This window comes from Capricornis sumatraensis, chromosome 6 (genome assembly GCF_032405125.1).
Source record: "Capricornis sumatraensis isolate serow.1 chromosome 6, serow.2, whole genome shotgun sequence".
Taxonomy (NCBI): Eukaryota; Metazoa; Chordata; class Mammalia; order Artiodactyla; family Bovidae; genus Capricornis; species Capricornis sumatraensis.
This window is the reverse complement of record NC_091074.1, coordinates 108,528,057-108,550,741: the sequence shown is the minus strand read 5'-3', so window position 1 is coordinate 108,550,741 and position 22,685 is coordinate 108,528,057. Positions and strand designations below refer to the sequence as shown.

The 22,685-nt window shown below is 44.1% G+C and overlaps 1 protein-coding gene across 1 annotated transcript in view; it reads right to left on the bottom strand.

The window, feature by feature from the left end:
- Nucleotides 1-13,357, bottom strand: part of LOC138080891 (PALM2-AKAP2 fusion protein-like) — a 118,754-nt gene extending 105,397 nt beyond the window's left edge. Inside the window, exon 1 of the mRNA XM_068973761.1 lies at nucleotides 13,265-13,357. The gene's annotated coding sequence lies outside the window, so the exon portion shown is untranslated. The remainder of the gene's footprint in view (nucleotides 1-13,264) is intronic.
- Between the last annotated feature and the right edge of the window lie 9,328 nt (nucleotides 13,358-22,685).

Sequence of the window (22,685 nt, the reverse complement as noted above, 5' to 3'; positions counted from 1 at the left end):
GCGTAAACTGTAGCCCAAAGAGTTTCTTGCAAAAGATGGCATACATTATCAAACCCAAGAGGGCACTGGAGGCGTTCATGAGATGTGACCGCACACTAAGAGGGTGTGTGCTGGAGTCAGGAGGGGCAGCTCAGAGGACAAAGGACTCTACGGTTTTCTTCCTCTCAATTATATACCTTTAAGACTGGTCTTAAAGACAAGTTTGTTTCTAATGCTGATTTCCCAATCATTTCCTCAAAACAATTGCTAGGAATCAGTTACCAAGTGTCAGATCTCCCCTTTTTGTGACATAACTGATAATCCTCCACAGTAAACTGATCTCCTGTTCTCTGATTTCCAGTATTCCCTGTAATTCCACATTTCCCAATTTAAAGCCTGCTGGAGCAGATCAGGTGGTCTACTGGAAAAAACACAGGCATCCCAATACTGGGAAGATGCATTCCACTCTGGTTGGAGGCCCAGCTTCATCTGCCCTGGCGTCTGGGTCCAAATGCTGGAGCTGGACATTCTGTGTAGCCCACTGGTCACTCCCCAAGGCCCTCTGCCTTTTCATTTGCAAAGGATCACAAGAGTCACAAAAAGAAGGCACACAGAAGTTGCAAAGATGTTGTCTTCTCCTTGGAATGCCTTGGTGATAACTCCAGTTTGGTTCCAAAACTTGTAGAAAACAACCTACCTCATGGATTATGTTTATTAAAAAGAACAGGAAAATGAGTGTTATAATACCAACAGTGAAAGAAAATTGGAAAACACACCAAAACCCATAAAGAACTCTGTTTTCCAATTCTAGAGCTCAAAAAAAAAGCAAGTTTAATGAGCATAAAACAAGAGAGTAGGTAGAGGTGTTCATAGCTATTCTGAAGGAGATGAATGACAGGGATTCGTTACTGGATAGAACTCCAATTCATAACTTATTTCCCCCTTATTACACATTGGACATGCTAGTTTCACTTCCCCAGTCATGGTTCAGGCTGATTTTCAGCTGATAAATGGAGAACAGAGAGAAAAGAAGGAAGGGAGGCAGAGGGGATGGAGGGGAAAGAGTTCCAGATGTTCTGGGCCAAGAATCTAGAGAGGGAGAGAGAGAAAGGGGAGGAGAGGGGACAGTTTGTCAGTGGAGGTGCTGGAATTACAGGAGCTGAGGGCGAATATAAGAAATGAGTTGCTTCAATGGTGTCTAACTCTTTTCAACCCTATGGACTGTAGCCCGCCAGGCTCCTTTGCCCAAGGGATTCTCCAGGCAAGAATACTGAAGTGGGTTGCTACTGCCATCCTTCAGGGGATCTCCCCAACCCAGGGACAGAACCCAGGAATGGGGGAGGTGAGTAAATCTCAGGAGGCTGGGAGGCAAGGTGATGGGCAAGAGGCTTTGCCTCCCTTCACCAATCTTGCTGTTTATTCCCTTTCCTCCCCTGGCCTCCAGGTGGCACAGCAGAACAAACACAGCACGCCTGGGGGCTGTGAGCTAGAACAGAGGCCTGTAAAACAAAGAAGCAAAACGCAGTTGCCAGGCAGGACTGGGGAGTGGGAGTGTGACCCCCAGTACGGCACACTCAACACCTGTTCAGAAACATTTCCACTGCATCCTGGGTACCACTGTCAAAACCCTAATGGAAATCTATCATGCTGCAATTGCAGCATGAAATTCACTCTTTGCAAATGCCAGTGAAGAGAATCACATCTGCAAAGCAAAATGCAATCAGTATCATCTCATTTAAGTTAGGCTTGCTAGAAAGCTCCACTGTGCCTCTGAGGCTATGAAAACATCTCTATAGGACGTGAATTCCAGATCTGGACAACTAGATCGGAGTTTCTCAGCATCAGCACTATGGCCGGGTGGGGCAGGATAATTCCTCCTTGCGAGGGGAGGTGGAGCGTCCTGCGTGGTTTACAATGTTTACAATGCATCCTGCTAGATTCTAGTTGCACCCATTCCCCCTCCAGAGAGACAAGCCCTCAAGTCAGCCTCCTGATTGCTGTCCTGAGGCTTGGTTAGTTTTCACAATGGTATCCACCAGACCTTCCTCCCCCAGGTCCAGGGTTGCAGAGCTTCATACACTGTAATGTGCACACAAATCCCTGGGGTTTTTGTTACAAATGCAGATTCCGACTGGCAGGTCTGGGATGGAGCTAAGGATACTCTAGTTTCAACATAGCCCCTGGGTGGTGCTGATGCTTCAGGTCCTCAAACCACACTCAGAGCACCCAGGCCCCTTAGCACTGGTTTAGTCACAGGAGGAGGGAGCAGCATAGGAAAACTGGCTGACATCCCATAACTTGGCTGGTTACTGGGTAACCTCTCAGTGCCTCAGCACCCTCACTTGAAAAGCCAGGGTGACTGCAAGCATTAAGTAACAGAGTGCAGACAAAGCAACTGGTTTGGCATCTGGCACTCGGAAAATGTGAATTCCCTCCCCCTTTCTCTGAGCTCCTCCCAGCACCGTGCCTAGAAACCTCAAGGTCAAGGCATCCCTGGGGATTACAGGGAATTCCCCTAGAAGAAAAAACTCAATTCCATCCTGAGTGGTGGTTGGCGAGGGAGGGACTTCTTCCCTTTTCTTTCTTCCAGCTTACACTCTCTCTGTTGGTTACACCATAACATCTGTCACCCTTAGGAGGCTGTGAATTGTTGAACTGTTTTCGTAATGAAGCATACGATGAAAAGAATATTTAAAAACAATGTACACATTGTGATTTCATGCAAAAGCAATCTCTCCCACTCTCTGGGCCCATCTCCGAGCTGCATTTAACACTGATTTAAACTCTTCTCAAAAGGAAAAATTGATCTCAAACAGGAATGTGCTTTGGATCGGATCAAAATTTCCAAAACCATTTGTGCATATTCCTCCCCAAATGAATGAAGTCTACTCATCTGTAATTGTGTCCAGGGAGAATCCTTGCTATCCTTAGTAAGGATAAAATGTTCTGATGCAAAAATACTACTCTACCAGGCTAAATATAGCCTTTTGGGTTCACAGAGCACATGGCACATGGACCTTGATTTTAACACACATACAGAGAGAGCTTTTGAATTCAGAGTTGTGTAGATTTTTCTAGAATATTAACTAAGATGAATTCCTTTGGGAAAATCATTCCCTCAACCACCCTCCTGCCCCCCACACATATGAAAAAGTCTCAACAATAGTGTCTCTCTATTTGTAGGCTGTATAAAAAAAAAAAAAAAAGTATGTGAGGCATCACTCCAAACAAAGTAAGTTTCTGCATTATTCCACTGTACAAATGACATCATGCAAATAGAAGCTGAGAAAGTCAGCTGCCCCGGTAGTTAACTGCCTACAGGAAAGTGTGGTTTGGCCTTCCTCATACTTACACCCAGGTGCAGGGCTTAGTCAGCCCTGGCATAGCTCTGCATTCGAGCCTGGTCAGGCTGGTGGGGAAGAAAGGCAAGCAGGCGTCCTTCCCTCTCTTCTATCTGGGGGTTAGGGCTTCCCCCAGAGTCTGCAGGGCTGGTCTCTGCTAAAGGAAACCCCAGCTTCAGCCCTGGACCCCCAGGATCAGCACGCACACCTTGGAGAAATCACAGGGATGGACAGACAGCCACCTAAAGAACTCCTCTCTCTTCACAGAACTTGGAATGGTATGGGCAACCCGGTCCACACACATGCGCTCCTTCTAACCAAGAAAAAACGAAAACCCCCTGGAAGGCCTGGCAAAATTCTCTAAACCTCGCTAACCCAGGGCATTCTAAGACCCATGGGGTAACGTTCAACCCAGTCTCCTTTGACAACCCAGGAAAAACTAGCATCACCGTTAATCCTTGCTCAGCACAGTAATCATCCTTTCCAAGGCTTCCTCACTAAATCATAGATAGAGCTTATGAAAAAAACATCTGAGACGAGAGCTTAACAGTTCCGGGCTGGCACTGGTATACACTGATTTGATTGCTCACCAAGCCTATCTAGCAGATACCGAGTTTGGGGCACTCACCAGAATAGAATGCTCACGTAGAATTCTGTTGATGGAGCCCCAGGACTGCCATCATCATCTGCTCTTGGCATCACCAGCGGAACCGGTTTAAAAGGCAGCATCCAGGCTCCTCCCACAGGGATGATGCTGACAGTTTGTATCACATAGACACTCTCTGCCCCTCCATGGACACCTGGCTAAGGAATCACACGTCCAGATATACTGCTCAAGTGTAACAGGCAAATTCCTAGGAAACGGCCTTTATGCAGGGCTGAGGCCCCTAGGCAAAGGATAGACACTGGACAGTCACTGGCCCTGAGGTGGACAGTCCCCAACTCCAGAGATGTTTTGAGGAGGGACTTCCCTCCAGTAGACAGTGACTAAAAACCAAACTTCACAGGGGCACTGTAAACTGGGTTAGGTGCTACAATGTTCTGCTTTTTTAATCATGTTTTTTGTGAATCCCCAACTGCTTTTTTCTAACTGATTCACTTCCTTAAATACATACAGGCTTATTCCAGTCCAGGCCCCCAATGCTGGCTGGCACCCTGAATTTGGTAGAAAAGTCTGGACCAAGGGTGAAGGTTACCTTTTATTTATTTTACAACTCTTATTGGAGTCTAGTTGACTTACAATGTTGTGTTAGTTTGGCGTGTAGAGCAAAGTGAATTAGCTATACATAAACATATATCCACTCTTTTCCCATATAGGTCATTATAGAGTGCTGAGTAGAATTCCCTGTACTATGTAGTAGGTCCTTATTAGTTATCTGTTTTATATAGTAGTGTGTATATGTCAATCCCAATTTTCCAAATTATCCCTCCCTACCCTTTCACTCCTGGTAACCACAAGATTGTTTTCTACATCTGTGACTCTATTCTGTTTTGTAAATAAGTTCATTTGTACCATTTTTTTTTCTAAGAACCCACATATTAGCAGCACATTTGTCCTTCTCTGCCTGCCTTACTTCACTCAGCATGACAGTCTCTAAGCTCATCTATGTTGTAGTAGATGGCGTTGTTTCTTTCTTTTTTATGACTGAGTAGTGTTCCATCTGAATGCAGAGTTCCAAAGAATAGCAAGGAGAGATAAGAAAGCCTTCTTCAGTGATCAATGCAAAGAAATAGAGGAAAACAACAGAATGGGAAAGACTAGAGATCTCTTCAAGAAGATTAGAGATACCAAGGGAACATTTCATGCAAAGATGGGCTCGATAAAGGTATGGACCTAACAGAAGCAGAAGATATTAAGAAGAGTTGGCAAGAATACACAGAAGAACTGTATAAAAAAGAGCTTCATGACCCAGATAATCACGATGGTGTGATCACTCATCTAGAGCCAGACATCTTGGAATGTGAAGTCAAGTGGGCCGTAGGAAGCATCACTATGAACAAAGCTAGTGGAAGTGATGGAATTCCAATTGAGCTATTTCAGATCCTAAAAGATGATGGTGTGAAAGTGCTGCACTCAATATGTCAGCAAATTTGGAAAACTCAGCTGTGGCCACAGGACTAGAAAAGGTCAGTTTTCATTCCAATTCCAAAGAAAGGCAATGCCGAAGAATGCTCAAACTACTGCACAATTGTACTCATCTCACACGCTAGTAAAGTAATGCTCAAAATTCTCCAAGCCAGGCTTTAGCAATACATGAACCGTGAACTTCCAGATGTTCAAGCTGGTTTTAAAAAAGACAAGAGAACCAGAGATCAAATTGCCAACATCTGCTGGATCATTGAAAAAGCAAGAGAGTTCCAGAAAAACATCTATTTCTGCTTTATTGACTGTGCCAAAGCCTTTGACTCTCTGGATCACAATAAACTGTGGAAAATTCTTAAAGAGATGGGAATTCCAGACCACCTGACCTGCCTCTTTAGAAACCTATATGCAGGTCAGGAAGCAACAGTTAGAACTGGACATGGAACAACAGACTGGTTCCAAATAGGAAAAGGAGTCCGTCAAGGCTGTATATTGTCACCCTGCTTATTTAACTTATATGCAGAGTACATCATGAGAAACGCTGGGCTGGAAGAAGCCCAAGCTGGAATCAAGATTGCCGGGAGAAATATCAATAACCTCAGATATGGAGATGACACCACCCTTATGGCAGAAAGTGAAGAAGAACTAAAGAGCCTCTTGATGAAAGTGAGAGGAGAGTGAAAAAGTTGGCTTAAAGCTCAACATTCAGAAAACTAAGATCATGCATCCAGTCCCATCACTTCATGGCAAATAAATGGGGAAACAGTGGAAACAGTGGCTGGCTTTATCTTCTGGGGCTCCAAAATCATTGCAGATGGTGATTGCAGCCATGAAATTAAAAGACGCTTACTCCTTGGGAGGAAAGTTATGACTAACCTAGACAGCATATTAAAAAACAGAGACATTACTTTGCCAACAAAAGGTCTGTCTAGTCAAGGCTATGGTTTTTCCAGTAGTCATGTATGGATGTGAGAGCTGGACTATAAAGAAAGCTGAGTGCTGAAGAATTGATGCTTTTGAACCGTGGTGTTGGAGAAGACTCTTGAGAGTCCCTTGGATTGCAAGGAGATCCAACCAGTCCATCCTAAAGGAGATCAGTCCTGGGTGTTCACTGGAAGGACTGATGTTGAAGCTGAAACTCCAACACTTTGGCCACCTGATGCGAAGAGCTGACTCATTTGAAAAGACCCTGATGCTGGAAAGATGGAGGGCAGGAGAACGGGACAACAGAGGATGAGATGGTTGGATGGCCTCACTGACTCAATGGACATCAGTTTGGGTAGGCTCTGGGACTTGGTGATGGACAGGGAGGCCTGGAGTGCTGCAGTTCATGGGGTCGCAAAGAGTTGGACACGACTGAGCAAATGAACTGAACTGAGTATTCCATTCTGCATACATAACACATCTTCTTTATCCATTCATCTGTCAATGGATATTTAGGTTGCTTCCATGTCCTGGATAGTCAACAGTGCTGCTATGAATACTGGGGTGCATGGATGTTTGGGAATGATGATTTTCTCCAGAAATATACCTAGAAGTGGGATTGCTAGATCATATGACAGCTCTATTTTTAGTTTTTTAAGGAATCTCCATGCTGTTCTCCATAGTGGCTGTACCAATTTACATTCCCACCAACAACATAGGAGCGGTCCCTTTTTTCCACACCCTCTCTAGCATTTACTGTTTGTAGATCTTTTGATGATGGCCATTTGGACTTGTGTGAAGTGATATCTCATTCTAGTTTTGATCTATATTTCTCTAATAATTAGTGATGTTGAGCATCTTTTCATGTGCTTTTTTAACCATCTGCATTTTTTTTTAAAGAAATATCTATGTAGAGCTGCCAATTTTTTTGATTGGGACTTCCAAGGTGGCCCTAGTGATAAAGAACCTGCCTGACAATGCATGAGGTATAAGCGACGTGGGTTTGATCCCTGACTTGGGAAGATTTCCTGGAGGAGGAAATGGCAACCCATTCCAGTATTCTTGCCTAGAGAACCGCATGGACAGATGAACCTGGTGGGCTACAGTCCAGGGGGCTGCAAAGAGTCAGGCACAACTGAGCAACTTAGCACACAGCACATATACACATTTTTTTTTAATTGGGTTGTTTTCTGTTGTTGTTGTTATTGAGCTGCATGAGGTGTTTGTATATTTTGGAGATGAATTATTTGTCAGTTCCTTCATCTGCAAATACTTTCTCCCATTCCATGGGTTGTCTTCTCATTTTGTTTATGGTTTCCTTTGCCCTGGGAAAGGAACCCACCTTTTATGTGGGTTTGTTTCAAAGAACGATTCGTAGCACTTAAGAATTAACTCAAAATGATGTCTCTGGTGTGTCCACCTCTTCCAGGTACTAGATAATCATCTATCCAAACAGCCAACTCTACTGCAAACCATGAGAAGTTCAATGGTAAGACAAAAAGGACTGAATTTACTCGGCTTCCCAGACTCTTCTGAAAACCTTTTTTATTTTAACCCTCATGGCAAATCTTTACTTAATACATTCATCCACATTCCTCCATATGACAGAGTAAGCTCATTAGAGCTGACAAAAAATCTTCCAGGAGTTGGTGAAGGGGGATCTCAGTGACCCGCATCCCACTGCTAGTCACCGGGTAAGCTGAAAGCCTAGGATTCTGGTCCTAAACATTTGGGTCCATTTTCCGATTGAGAAACAACTTCTGATCTACTCAAAACATCACAAGGGAGCAAGCCAAGATGACTGGAAGAAGTCTCAATACAATAGTGCAAGTGCTTTGTGGGGAAGGGAAGGAGAGGGATGTCAGTGAGATTCTCCAAGTCAAAAGGAGGGGCTGTGGGTGGCATGGAGGTAAACATTCTTTATCTGATCAGTGTAAGGGATGAACAATTGATCTGCTACACAATTGCTGGAAGTTTTAAAGTTAACTTTAAAAACTGTTTACTTATTTGTATCTGCCACAAAAATGAAAGACGACTCTGGTTAATTTAAGAAAACAACCAACTTGGGGAGGAATACACGTGCAAGGTGCTTCCATTTCTATCTCATTTAACGCAAGTTTTGAGGTAGGTAGGTTTGGGTACCCTCATATTTTATAGATGAAGAACTAAGACTCAGTTTATGTGATATGCTCTAGATCTCACAGAGAATTTGGCCAACACACTAATGAATCCCTGGTGACTCAGTGGTAAAGAATCCTCCAGCAATGCAGAAAATGAAGGTTCAATCCCTGTGGGGAAGATCCGCTGGAGAAGGAAATGGCATCCCACACCAGTATTCTTGCCTGAAAAATCCCTTGGACAGAGAGGAGCCTGGGGGGCTACAGTGCACAGGGCTGCAAGAGTCGGATGCAACTTAGCGATTACACCACCACCACCACCCAATGAATGTGAGCCCTGCCATGACTCTGGATAACTGGGGTGGTGTAGTATATGAATATTTGGCTCTGCTCACCCCATCTGCTCTAGTCAAACATCAAACCAACCATGAAATCCCTGAAAGGAGGAGCTCAAAGGACAGTGAAATCCCTACCAAGTTCTACGGCTTTGTCCCCTTCCCTGGCATTCATGCCATGACTGCCTCAACTCAGACACGGATCCTCCAAGGCAAAGAAACCACCTATGGGAAGCTCCATCATTTCATCCCCACCCCATCCTCTGCCTGAATAAGGAAACCCTCAGCATGCTACCTCCCAAGGGTATCTTTTCCAATCACATGGCCCATGGGGTCTTTCTGAGATTCCAACCAAGAAGGGAACAAATGCCACTTACATGTCCTTTGATCCTACTCCAACATGTCCCCCCACATCCTGGTAACACTCCTTGTTCTTAGATTTGGAAGATAAGTTCCAAAGAGAAAGAAGTCAATGGGCCCAAGGATGCTCTCAGTCCCTCTGCCTATGCTGTCTGTCCTCTTCTGGACCTCCTCAATCTCAGAATTCACTTCAAAAGGCAAAAAGAACCTCTGGCTGAACCCTGGAAAAAGCGCATCCTGCTTTACTGTAGGAAGAAGGCAAGGTCTTGATTAACTCATTGTTCTGGTGCTCAGCTTTCATAGACTGGGGCAAAGAACAGGAATTATATTTGTATTGGGATTTCTGTTTTGTTTTGTTTTTTTTCCCAAAAGCCAGCCTCTAGAGCCTGTCATGGACTAGGTTTGGCAATTATACTTCTGCCCTCCTATAAATTATAATTCATATCTATGCTAACATCACACCAAGACTACAAAATCCTGAATGGTCAAAAGGAAGACAACAGTATATGCACCAAGGTAAACTCATTAAGGCAGAAAGTGGTCAAAGTGGGGTAGTCATTTAATACATCCTACAAACATCTTCATCAACAACAGTTGGAAAAAATTTTTAAGACTTGGTTTTAAACTTTAGTTACCTATTAGTTAATATTAATAAGTATTCTTATTAATCAAGTCCTATTTAAATCACATAAACATACTCTATAACTTTCTTTTTGAGCAAAATATAGGTTTGCCCCAATATCTGAAAGTAGATTATTCCTATGAAACTTTTGGTAAACTGAAATGGCATAAAGTAAAGAGAATCCCTGACTTCACATTACAGCAGGCATTTCACTTCTATGAAAGACTCATGTTCTAATTTGATAATAGTTTTTTCATAAAAATGAAAATCTTTGGATTTCTTTCAGTGAGTGAGATGTAGATCCTGGGTAAAAGCTAAGTGGTAATAATTCCAACTTTCAGAAAGTGGGAGAAACCTGTAGTTGTTTTTCCTGTTAGAAAAGAGATGCTTTCCACTTTCTATGATACATTTCTGGAAAATGTGTTTGAAGGACATATGTCCAAAACTCAACAACAGTCATAAATTCTTAGGAGGTGATTCTCTAACAAAGATATTTCTGTCTCTCCCTCTCCTCCATCTGTTTCCCATGATGGTTCAAGGAGACACTGCCTTTGTCAGGCCCAAGCCACCCAAAGTGCTCCTGGATGAGGCTGGTGCTAGTGCGGCCGAAGCTTAAGCTTTTTTAGCATCACAAAAAATCTGCCTCTGGGTGTCAAGTTTACACAGTAAAAAAAAAAAATCAATCTTTTAGCAAAACTTATTAAACTTGTTGAAACTGCTAAGTGTATTAATCAATTCCTTGAAATTTTCAATAGCTTGCACAGGATGTCAGACCAATAATCTAAGCAAATGGTGCCTCCCACGTGTCTCAAGATCCAAAGGACAGCCATTCCAGAGGCTAATTCATGTGAGATCATACCAGAGTTGATAAATGGATAAAATTAAAAACTAGAACTGTTTTTCAACATGCTCCTGTTTTCATCATTAAAATCCCTCAACACAACTCCCATCCAAGTTCAATTTCATCTTTATCTGAAACATTTCTCATTGTCCTGTTAAGTAGAGACTTGTGATGACAACCTTGATAGAAATCTAGGACATGGGTGCTTTAAGAGTCCACCAAATCTATAAAGACAGTAGAATCTAGACAATAATTGTAATAATTAATTAGAAAGTCTGGGGTATTAGCATTTTTTTAAAAATAACATTTAATAGTGTAATTTCTACATTAAAATACTGAAAGGTTTAGAAATAAAACCACCAGTGGATCACTTCCCCCTCACTTGATAACTAAATTAAGACAATCTGTTCTGATTTTATTAGCCAGAGATCCTGAGGCTAGTGAGTCAGAAGGAGCCACTTATGAAAGTGAAATAAATTCTGACAACACTACCCTAAATTCTGCAGGCAGGAAGCCGTTTCAACTGTCATGCCAGAACTATGAGATAATGGGTATTTCAAAATATTTGTCCCATCTCAAAGCCCAATCTCACACTAGCATCTTGGCATCCCAGAAAGAAGTTGAAAATGAATTCCACTGCCAGAGAAACATCTCAACACTTAACTGCCCAGACTGTTAGTAAGGAATCTAGAGACTCAAGTCCTATTACTTTCGTTTCTCCTGGCTCATGACTAATTTTATTGGTGCAGCTCAGAGTAACTGCTGGGCCCTCAAGACCCATGGTGTGCCCACTCAAAGGAGAAGATGCCCTTTAAGCAAAGAATCTATGTCAAAACTCGGGAGGGGGCTGGCAGCGAACAGTCATTAAGAAGGGGCTTTAAGGCAGTTTCAATTCTTATAAGACTCTATGTTTAAAGAAGCAGTGGACTCCTTACTAAATATGTCTCATTTACTAAATATGCCTCATTTCTAGACCTGTTACTCTGAAATTTTATTGATCAAATTTGAGGAGGCTGCCAGAAGTAGGAGAGTGTTTAATTAAATTGGGAACATTTCCAGGAAGAAAAATGTGATGCTTAAATGAACTCCCTTCAACTAGAGCAAACCAAATAAACAAATCCCCTGAGATTACACCAGTGAGTGGTGGGTTTGTACTAATTCAGCCACCAGGTGCCAGTGACCGGGGGTTAAGATGGAAGGGTGCTCCCTAGGAGTTGTTTGCTGACTCGTCTATACCATATAGATGCGTATATCTGTGAGTGCGCGCAGTCTTTTCGAAGGTACATACTTTGACCTGGAAGCGGGCGGGCGGGGGGGGGGGGGAGGGTCTGCAAGTTCGCCCAAATTAACGGTGCTGCACTTAAAACTGCTCCAGGCAAGGGTACAGATTTGCCAATGTCTCACCACAAAGCCTATCAGTACCAATTATTGACTCACGCGGAAACTGGCTTTACTGGGTCTGGAGAAATAATCCACAATCGCTCCAAACGAGTCACTTCGCTCCCAGATGCTCCATTTTTGCGGATTGGGGAGAGATTCCCCAAGGCTGCTCATGTGGCATCCGAGCAGGGGAAGCTCAGAAACCACCTTGCGAGGTCTGCTCCCGCTGGTCCACCCGCCGCCTGGTCCCCCACCACCCGCAGCCACCGCTTCGTCTTCCGCGCTCACCCACCACCAGAGCCGACGCTCCCCGCCCGCCCCGCCTCCCGCCACGGGCTCCCAGACCGCCCGCTCTCCCAGACTACCATTCAGTCCCATGTTCTCCACTACGTTTCTCTAGAATTTCTCAGGGCTGCCAGTATCTCCTAGCTCCTATCCCGGGAGGCGCGCCTTCTCTTTTCCACCGCGATAACAGAACACTTTGTCCAGCGCTCGCCACCACGACCCGCCCCCACGACTCCCCCACAGTGTCCCCACGAAGGGGGCAAAGACATAGTCTCCAGCTTTATCCGGCATAAAACACCACATCCTAATAGCTGGGGCCCTGGCCTCAGACCAAACTTCCAGGCTCAGCTCAGACTCGATTCCCCTCCTTCCGCGCGCCGACGGCTGCTCCCTTCTCCGGCAGCGTCTTCCCAGAAGGCGTGCCCCAAAGACTCCGGCTGGTTGGAGACCCGGCCGTTTTCGGCCTCGGTCTCGCTACAAAGCTCCTGACTTCCGAAAACGCACCCAGTGCTGCCATCTAAGGAGTCAGGACCCGCGCCTTCCTCTCGAGCTGGAACCAGCGGCTCCATCCACCGCTGCTCCCAGGTTTGGAGAGGCGGCTACGGCCCTTTGATTTTTCTCTGCCTTTCCTGTACAGCGCGGCTCTGCTTGTGTTTGGCGGAGGGAGTGTGAGGAGGGATTCCTAACATTATTTTTTTTTTAACATAAATAAGTGAATAAGTATTGAATAAAGCAGCCAAACGCTGGCCCTCCCCCAAACCTAGGAATTCAAAGCCACATGGTCACAGCCCTTTCCAAGAAAGGCAGGCCCCCTCTCCGCACACGCTCCACTAGGCAAGGACCATAAAAGCCCTTTAAAGTCCTCGGTGCATCCAAGGGCTTTCCAGATCACCAGTCCCTCCCGAGCCACCCTATCCCCGCGCCAGAGGCCCCAACACCAGGAGGGCGCCCCGGGACTAGGTGTCTGAGGCCGCCGCGCCCCAGCTTGGACACCCACCTTTGGGCGCCGGATCCCGGGGGCGCTGTCCTCTGGCTGCGCTCTGGCGCAGCCCCTGCCTCCTCCTCGGAACGTCCGGGAGATTCCGAGGAAAGGCGTTCAGCTGCCCCTGGCTGGGGCGAGCGCATCTGCCGAGAGCCGCGGCCGCCGGGCGCGCTGGAGTGCTGGGAGCGCCGCCCGCCGCCTCCCGGAGCCCGCCCCGTCCCCGCCCCCTTCTCGGCGCCCTGGACCTCGGTCCGCCCCTCCGCTTCCACACCCCCTCCCCAACCACCCACACCTTCTGCCTGTGGTTTTGGCGGAATCGTTACACAAACTGAGAAACCAAGAAATGAGTGGATGGATAAATTGGAGGGACAGAGGGACGGTGGCATGGGGCAAGTGAGGCCGAGTATATCCTAACCCTGGAGAGGGCTCTGTGTCTGGGTACGTGGACTTGTGTTCGCGCAGGGGTGGGCGTGTCGGCGTGTGTGCATGTGGACGTGTGTGTTGGTGTATACATACATGCATATGTGTGTATATGGGTGTGTGTGTGTCCTTACAACGCCGAAACTGCTGAGTTCCTATACGAGGGGTCGAGTTCCTCAGGACAGACTATGTCTGGTAAGGAAGCCAGCTGGGAGCGGTTGGGAGGCGCATCTTGGTGATGCGGCTGGCGGCTCCGCGTGTTTTAGGCTTCTCCCTGACATGGTCCAGAGACTGAGATGCGGACCAGGATGCTTCCGGTCACTCGCCTGCCAGAACCTTCACGCTTCCCTCCGCGTCGTGCCAGCTGGTGGCCTGTTGTCAGAGCGCGTGTGTTAACAAAGCCAGCGGTGGGGAAGGAGGCAGCTGATACACCGCGTGGGGCTCGATCCGATCCGGAGAGTGGCCAGCTATCCCCCACTCCGGAGCTGTCTGAAATTTCAGCATGTCATACCCTCCCCCACTATGAATATTTAAATAATGTTAATGACCCTTTGTAAGTGGACCATCTAGAAATCCCGAGAGGACTCAGAAACACCTCACACACACAAAACAGTATTTTTAAAAGCAAGGCATTCTCCTCAGAGGAAATGTAATATGAACATAATATATAGTCAAATTTCTTGAATTCAGCTTTCCACTAGGCATGGTCAAGTTTTCCATTTTCCCAGTGATTCTCTCTCTCCAGCTCTGCAGGTCAGAGCCCCTTACTCTCCCAGCTTTCATCCACTGTTGGCCTGCTTTTTTCTGAACCGCTGGTCAAATACTGGGGTCCTCTTTTGAGAGTCAATTCTGCGTGCCAGGGCCCTTGATTTCCTATGGGGTTTCCCTGTGGCGCACATGCTGCCTGCAATGCAGAAGACCCAGGTTCGATCCTTGGGTCAAGAAGATTCCCTGGAGAAGGGAATGGCAACCCACTCCAGTATGCTTGCCTGGGAAATCCCATGCACAGAGGAGCTGGTGGTCCACAGTCCATGGGGCTGCAAAGAGTCAGACACAACCGAGCAACTAACACTTTCTTTGATTTCCTATACAAGAAATGATAACATGGGGACCTGTCCAGAAAGTCTGTCCAGCATTAAAAAATAGCATCCAACCAGAAAGGTTTACCGTTTGGAGGTTTATTCACACCTTGGGCTTCCCTGGTGGCTCAGAGGGTAAAGCGTCTGCCCGGAATGCGGGAGACCAGGGTTCGATTCCTGGGTGGGGAAAATCCCCTGGAGAAGGAAAAGGCAACCCACTCCAGTATTCTTGCCTGGAAAATCCAATGGACTGAGGTGCCTGGTAGGCTACAGACCATTGGGTAGCAAAGAGTCGGACAGGACTAAGTGACTTCACTTCACTTCCCTGAAGGGGAGGTGGGGGGTGGGGGTAAAGAGTACAATGCAGACCTCAGCTGTTCTCCTCAGGGTTCCTGAAAGTCTATAGGCTTCTTTTTGTTGGCATTTAAGAATTGTTTCACCAGCCTTTTTGCATGTTTGCCTCTTTGACTGTTGAATTTCAATAGAATTTACTGACCAGTGGCTGAGATTACAAAGCTTCAGCCTCAACAAATCCCTTTCCTTCCTTCCTTTCTTCTTTTCTTCTTTTTTTTCTCTCTTTCTTTACTTCTTTCTTTCAGTTCTTCATGGACTGACCTGAGTTAAATATTTGGTGCCCTATATCATGATCTATTTTTCATTTTTTTAATCTATTTTTAACATTTTTATTTTTTATATGTATTTTTAAAGTCTTTATTGAATGTGTTACAATAGTCCTTGTGTTTTATGTTTTGGCTTGAATTCGTAACTCCTGCATGGAAGGCAAAGTCTTAATCACTGGACAACCAGGAAAGTCTCTTAACATTTTAATATCGTGTGAAAACTCACATTGAAATGAACATGTTTGGGGACAGTTATTTATTTATATGGACCATAGATTCTTCAAGGAAAGAGTCTAACAATACAGAGGTGAGATTTTTATAAACAGTATTAGGGGCAAGTGCATCGTCACTCTTTCTTCCTATATTCTTAAATTAGAATATATCACTTACAAATCAAATTTGTTTCATAATTAGAAACAGTACAGCAATTTATGGGCTTCCCTGATAGCTCAGTTGGTAAAGAGTCCGCCTTGCAATGCAGGAGGCCCCTGTTCGATTCCTGGGTTAGGAAGATCCACTAGAGAATAGAAAGGCTACCCAACTCCAGTATTCTGGCCTAGAGAATTCCATGGACTGTATAGTTCATGGGGTCACAAAGAGTCAGACACAGCAATTTACACCAGCTTTATTCTGAATTCTTTCCTAAACCAATGTCAGTGTTAATATTACTATAATATTATGTGTAAATATGAATTAATGCCAATTTTCTGTTAATATTAATTTTAAAGTTCTGGCATATCCTACAGAAAACTATGGGAAATATTAATTTAGGAGAAATACATATTCAATAGATAATTAATTTACAAGAACATTTCCTTTTCTTTCATCTTATAAGATACTAAAGAGAAAGCCATGATGAAATTATCCTCTTTTAAAATATAAAAGCATAGTACATACCAGGACTCAGAAATATTTGTTTAATTTGTTCTATGAAATCAATGCAAAGGTATGAACATCTGCATATGAAAGTAAAAACAGTTTTAAATTAACATTTTTCCCCCCCTAGGTCAGTGGTTCTCAATCAAGGGTAATTTGACACCCCAACCCCCACATCCACCCCTGAACAGTTTTGGCAATGTCTGAAGACATTTTTTGATTGTCATAATGAGTGTAGGGTGCTACTGATAGAGGCCGAGAGATGTTGCTAAATATCCTGAAAGGTACCGCACTGTCACCTAACAACAAAAGGGTTATTGCATCCAAAACATCACGAGTGCCAAGGCTGAGGTATCCTGCCCTGGACTCAAAGCCAGGACTAAAGGGACTTATCTGGTGGTGCAGCAGGTAGGAATCTGCCTGCCAATGCAGGGGACACAGATTCGATCCCTGGGCAGGGAAGATTCCACATTCCACAGAGCAGCTAAGCCTGTGCACCACAAGAGAAGCCTAGCCTGTTCTCCACAAGAGAAGCCACCACAATGAGAAGCCCATGCACCGCCCCTAGAGAGTAGCCCCCACTCACTGCAGCTAGAGAAAGTCCACTTGCAGCAATGAAGACCCAGTGTAATCAGAAACACATACATAAATAAGATTTATTTTTAAAGCCAGGACTAAGGACCACAAATTTCAGGACCATGTCTGTGTTTATTAAAAAGGCAAATTCCTGGGCTCCACTTTTACCTACTAAGTCAGACTCTCTGGGGGCAGGACCAAGGAAACTGTGTTAACAGCTCCTAGGGATGCTTAAGAACAGGAAAGTGAGAAACACTGGAGATAAGAAAGGCAGGCTTCATTACCCAAGGCATGCTTATGGGCTCATTACATCATATGTGTCTTAACATGATAATAGTTATTAGAGCTGAGAATGTTTTATGAAATATATAGGCTCTTCAATCCATGTAAGGAGCACTTAGGAAGCAAATAAAGGGCTATTGATTCTGTGAAAAAAGACAAACAAACGTAGCTGGGATATGGAAATATGAAATGCTCCCTACATCATTAGGGCACAAAACCGTCTATGGAACTGTTGTTTGGCAAGAGAGGAGGTCAGGACTGTTTTCCCTATGGTCTAAGTGTACGTTTTTGCTTATGTACCATGCCATATCACCTGCCCATTTTAAATGGTGCTCCTGAGCAAGAGTGGCCTCCAGGGGACCCCAGAAATAGAATGTACTTAGTAGAGAAACACCAAAAGTAAAGGTTGGGTGTCTGGTAAAGGAGTCAGCCTAGACACAGATTGACAGAGCCTCTTCTTTCTCCCCAAGCTTATGGAAGAGTAGAAGCTGAAAAAAAAAAAAAAAAAAACAGACCCATGAGTGGGTCAGAGAGCTGAGCTAAAAACCCAAAGAAGGGGCCAAGACTGGTTAATCATAAAAAAGAATTTGCCATTTCCTACTTCCATCACTTCATGGGAAATAGATGGGGAAACAGTGGAAACAGTGTCAGACTTTATTTTGGGGGGCTCCAAAATCACTGCAGATGGTGACTGCAGCCATGAAATTAAAAGACACTTACTCCTTGGTAGAAAAGTTATGACCAACCTAGAGAGTATATTCAAAAGCAGAGACATTACTTTGCCAACTAAGGTCCGTCTAGTCAAGGCTATGGTTTTTCCTGTGGTCATGTATGGATGTGAGAGTTGGACTGTGAAGAAGGCTGAGCACCGAAGAATTGATGCTTTTGAACTGTGGTGTTGGAGAAGACTCTTGAGAGTCCCTTGGACTGCAAGGAGATCCAACCATTCTGAAGGAGATCAGCCCTGGGATTTCTTTGGAAGGAATGATGTTAAAGCTGAAGCACTAGTACTTTGGACACCTCATGCGAAGAGTTGACTCATTGGAAAAGACTCTGATGCTGGGAGGGATTGGGGGCAGGAGGAGAAGGGGACAACCGAGGATGAGATGGCTGGATGGCATCACTGACTCGATGGACGTGAGTCTGAGTGAACTCCGGGGCTTGGTGATGGACAGGGAGGCCTGGCGCACTGCGATTCATGGGGTCGCAAAGAGTCGGACACGACTGAGCGACTGAACTCTACTGAACTTCCAGCAAGAAGAAAGACATCAATAAGCATCAGTTGGGTATAATCAGCTGGGTATAATCCTCAAGGACAAAATGTGTCTCACGGAAAACAAAGGTTTGCTAGAAAGCAAAAGAATAAGAATAAGATGGAAAAGCAAACAAAACTGACACCAAAAATGTTGGCCCCTATCAAACCAAAAGCCCCAGATCTGTGGGACTTTCCCACCAAGTATCAGATAAGGTCATTGGAATGTAAGGAACAATCCCAATCCCAAGGGCATCCCCATGGGACCAGATGCACCACTGTAAATCTAAGACAAGAAACAAATGGGGAAATATTTGCAACATACATAACAATGTTAATATGCAATCTAATATGCAAAGAGTTCTTACAAATCAATGTGAAAATTGAAGAAAATTACCAACTCTCTAATAGAAAAAAATTAACCAGTCATTTATAGACAAATAAGTATAACTGGCCATTGAACTTAAGAAAAGATGCCCAAACTCTTCCTCATCTAAAAAAAACATGCAAGTGAAAATAGTGAAATAATATATTTTGCCTCTGATATCAGAAAATACATTAAATACAAATATTATTATTATTATTGGTGAGAAAAATGAAAATTAACTGTACATTGTTGAAAGGAATATAAACTAATATTAATAGATTGATAAGTTTGTTAGACACTTTGGTAATAGCTCTTGAAATTTAAAAAAATGTTTATACCATTGAACTTTCAGTTCACTCTTGGAATTCAGAAGCTTATAAAATCTGTGAGTCAGAAGACTAAAGTGGTGAGGAGGAGTCAGCAAATGAGAAATTTCTGATCTAGAAAAGGGCCAAAATAAAGAAATTACTTAATATAAACTTTTAAAGTTGCTTGCTGTGTAATGTTGTGATGTAAGTACTTCGGATATCTCAACTTCTGATAACAGCATTTATTTGGAGAGCCAAAGGCAAAGGGCTTATATATGGCTTGGTGCAGTTGGATATCAGGCTAAAAGGATGTGAGATTAAGAATTCAGACAAAAGAGGGCTTCCTTGGTGGCTCAGTGGTAAAGAATCCACCTGCCAATGCAGGACTCATGGGTCTGATCCCTGATCCGGGAAGATCCCACATGCCTTGGGGCAACTAAGCCCGCACAATGCAGCTACTGATGCTCGCAGGCCCTACAGCCCGTACTCCACAGCACGGGAAGCCACCACAGTGAGAAGCTGGCGCACCACAATTAGAGAGTAGCCCCCTCTTGCCACAACTAGAGAAAACCCGGCACAGCAATGAAGACCCACCACAGCCAAAAATAAATAAATAAGGTTATTTTTAAAAGAAAGAAGAATTCAGACAAAACAGGAAATCAGAACAAGAAGTGACCAATAACACCAACTCCATCCCACTTGAGTTAACCGCCTGAGTAAAAAATCCATAAAAATAGTGGGGGTAGGCACTGGACCACCTCTAACATTTTGTGGGTAAGGTCCAAGTAATTTTAATTTAAATATAAAAGGAACAATTTTCCCTTGCAGGCTGTGGGACTGGGATAGCCACCCAACAAACTCCTAGGAGGCACTCCTTTGGCTTATTTTCTAATTCTGATAGTGGTAAAACCAGATGCTAGGATGTTCCATTCCATTAAGCGAATTTCCCACTTAAGATATTTCTCCACTGATTTCTGACTCTTATAAAAGGGCAAAAATATCTTCCCTAGGTAATGTAAGCAATGATGCCATCCTTGGCTTTTCCACAGAAGAGATATTACACCCATATAATGTTTGAACCATCAGCTTTATGAATGAATGCACAACATATAAGACAGGCTATGGACTGTTTGTTTTGACTTGTAGTTATTTTACCAAATGGAAAACACTCTCCTCAAAACCATCTCTTCTCTAGGGTCACGTCTGGTTGCTGAGTGATGGTCAGCTCTTAAGACTGCGTCATCTGAGGACTTTCCTGGTGGTCCAGTGGCTAACACTCTGTCCTTCCAGTGCAGGGCACCTGGGTTCAGTCCCTGGTTGGGGGAATAAGATCCCACATGCCGCAACTAAGACGTGGTGCAGCCAAATAAATAAAGAAAAAAGAAAGAAAGGGAAAAAGGAAAGACTTTGCATATCAGTGTTTCCCAAGCTAGCCCATGTTGAGTGTAGCTGGAAAACTGGGGGGAAAAAATCAAAAAACAAAAAAACCAGAATTAATTTCCCTAGAAGATCTGGAGTTCAGGAATCTCTGTTTAAATTTCTCCTGTGATTCTATGACACAGCCTGGTTTGGGACCCACTTGGGGTGGACACATTTATCCTTGGGCAGAGGAAGGAGAGAGCAAGTGAACACAGGGACGAGGATGGCTGTCGCATAAGAACACTTGGCTCCTGGACCACGTTGACTCCCGTTCTTGGCCCCGTTTGTGGCGGCCTGCCTTTCCTTCATTTCCTCTCCAGGGTCTCTGGCTTCCTGTGCCCGAGGAAGTTCCGTTCCAGCCTGTTCCACATTTATTTCCTTCCCCTGCATCCTCTTGGCCTCTCCTCTGCCAAACCCCCTAACCCAAGGAAATGGTGACCTGATGACGTTCACCCCAATGCTTGAGACTCTTTTTTTTTTTTTCCCAAAGACTTTTACAAACCTTCCAGAGAAACATTCCAAAAGCCAAGCAACTTCTGCCCATTTGACTCCTTTCATTTTGTCCCACATGGTAGAGCTGGCCTTGTGCCTTCTCTTCATTGACAAAGTGACAACCATGCACCCAGACTGCCCCTGATAACAAGCATTTATTTAAATGGTATCATTATAAAGTGCAGGTCTCTAGTATTCCAAGCTAAAAGCATCAATGAAATGCAGCAACATGGGAGGTGCCTGGCTGGAAAGGATGGAGGGAAAATGCTATTTGTGGAGAGGAAAGGCAGAGAGAATGCTGGGGAAAGAGTCCCCCTCTGAGGGAGGTAGGAAGGCACAGATGGGATACAGGGGCCCACATCTTCAGAGCCCTCAAAGCTTTGAGTTAATGAGAAGAATGCACTCATGTACTGCTTTGGTAATTGACAACAAAGCCCAGAGGCTTAAGTTCTTTGTTTCTTGACTGAGAACTTTATCTCATTTAACTGAAGCATTTAAAAAATCTAGTAAACACTTGGGAGTTCATGCCCTAATGGAGACACAGCATAAAACAAGGCACTTTTAAAGCATGGCACTACAAACACAAAATCTGCCAAATATACTTGGAATGTCTAGGAAGGTACAGAGTGTGTTCACAGACAGGACGATGGGAGCAGCGCGCCCAGTGCAGAGGCCAGTTTCTGCTGAGTAAACCCGGTGAATTTGCTTCTCGTTAGCGATCTGTTTTATTTTATTTATTCCCTTTTTTGGACTGCGCTTCATGGTTTGTTGGATCTTAGTTCCCCAACCACGATGAACCCGGGCCAGCAGTGAAAGCGCAGAGTTCTAACCACTGGACACCCAGGGATTTCCCAGATGTCTGGGTTTTAAATACAAAACTACCTTTCTTTCTGGCAGCGCTTAATTCCTTTTCACTTGAGGTGAGAATGATTTTTTAGTTTTTTCAAAAAATGAGACTAACATTTTCCCAGTCATGCTCAAGTGTTTTCCTCAGAACTTTTAAGTACAGGCTGTTAATTTGTGCAAAAGAACCATAAGGTTTTTCAGTCTTATTAGGGGAAAAAAGACTAAACTTGACATTTTAAATTTTAATAATTCTGATTATCACAGAGGGGTGGTCTGTGCAGTAAGTAGTCTCTCACTTATCTGTCAAGTGTCTTAATACCGAGAACAACCCAATGAGAAAACAGACTTTTCCTTCTACACTTTTGAACATATTAAATTACTCATCCTGGTGTGAAGGTATGTTCACTGAAGATGATGGGGGAATACTATGAAGGCAGTTTAAGTTCATCTACACAGAGTGAGTTAATTACTTAACTAAATAACCACAAAGATTATGAAATATTAAGACCATTTAGATATGGAGAATAATAATAGCTTCTTCTACAGTATATTAAAAGCCTTCATTGGAAGGGGGCCACGATCCATGTAAAATCACTTTAGAAACCATAATAGCTTCTGATAAAGTCAACGAAAGAATACAATCCCAAGTAATCTATGAAGCACCTCTGACTCCTCCTCTGCCTTCTGCTTCCTAATCTCCCTCTTGTGCTTTCTCTCTCCTTGAAAAAATTTTTTTCATTGGGGTATAGTTGGTTTGCAATGTTGTGTTAGCTACTGCTGTAATACCAAAGTGAATCAGTCAGACATATACATATATCCACGCTCTTCTAGACTCCATTCCAATACAGGTCATTACAGAGCCCTGGATAGAGTTCTCTGTGCTATACAGTAGGTTCTTA